We start from the raw sequence: 388 nt of genomic DNA, 5'->3' as shown, positions 1-388 counted from the left end.
AACTTATGAACTTAAACCTGGGACCTTACAGCTGCTCCCAATCTTTTTAGGGAAAGAAAATGAAAACCCCTATTTCCATGTTAGGGACTTTGAGGAAATTTGTAGTACCCTCGGGATTAGAAACCTAGATGATGATGCTTTGAAACTTAGGTTATTCCCCTTTTCCCTGAAAGATAAAGCTAAATTGTGGCTATATAGTTTGGCTTCCGGGTCAATCGAAACGTATGAACAACTTACATCTGCCTTTTTGAACAAGTTTTTCCCTAGGTACAAAACATCGTCTATTAGGACACAACTATGCACGTTTTCTCAACAGGAGGGAGAAACTTTGTATAGGAATTTGGAAAGGTTCAATGACTTATTAGCCCAATGTCCTCATCATGGTTTA

General features: G+C 38.4%; 1 pseudogene; it reads right to left on the bottom strand.

Moving 5' to 3' along the window:
- Positions 1-287: 287 nt before the first annotated feature.
- On the bottom strand, positions 288-387 carry LOC113341697 (annotated as a pseudogene).
- Position 388: the final 1 nt, after the last annotated feature.

This window comes from Papaver somniferum, unplaced genomic scaffold (assembly GCF_003573695.1).
Source record: "Papaver somniferum cultivar HN1 unplaced genomic scaffold, ASM357369v1 unplaced-scaffold_30423, whole genome shotgun sequence".
NCBI lineage: Eukaryota > Viridiplantae > Streptophyta > Magnoliopsida > Ranunculales > Papaveraceae > Papaver > Papaver somniferum.
The sequence above is the reverse complement of the archived record's forward strand: the minus strand, read 5'-3'. Positions and strand labels throughout refer to the sequence as shown.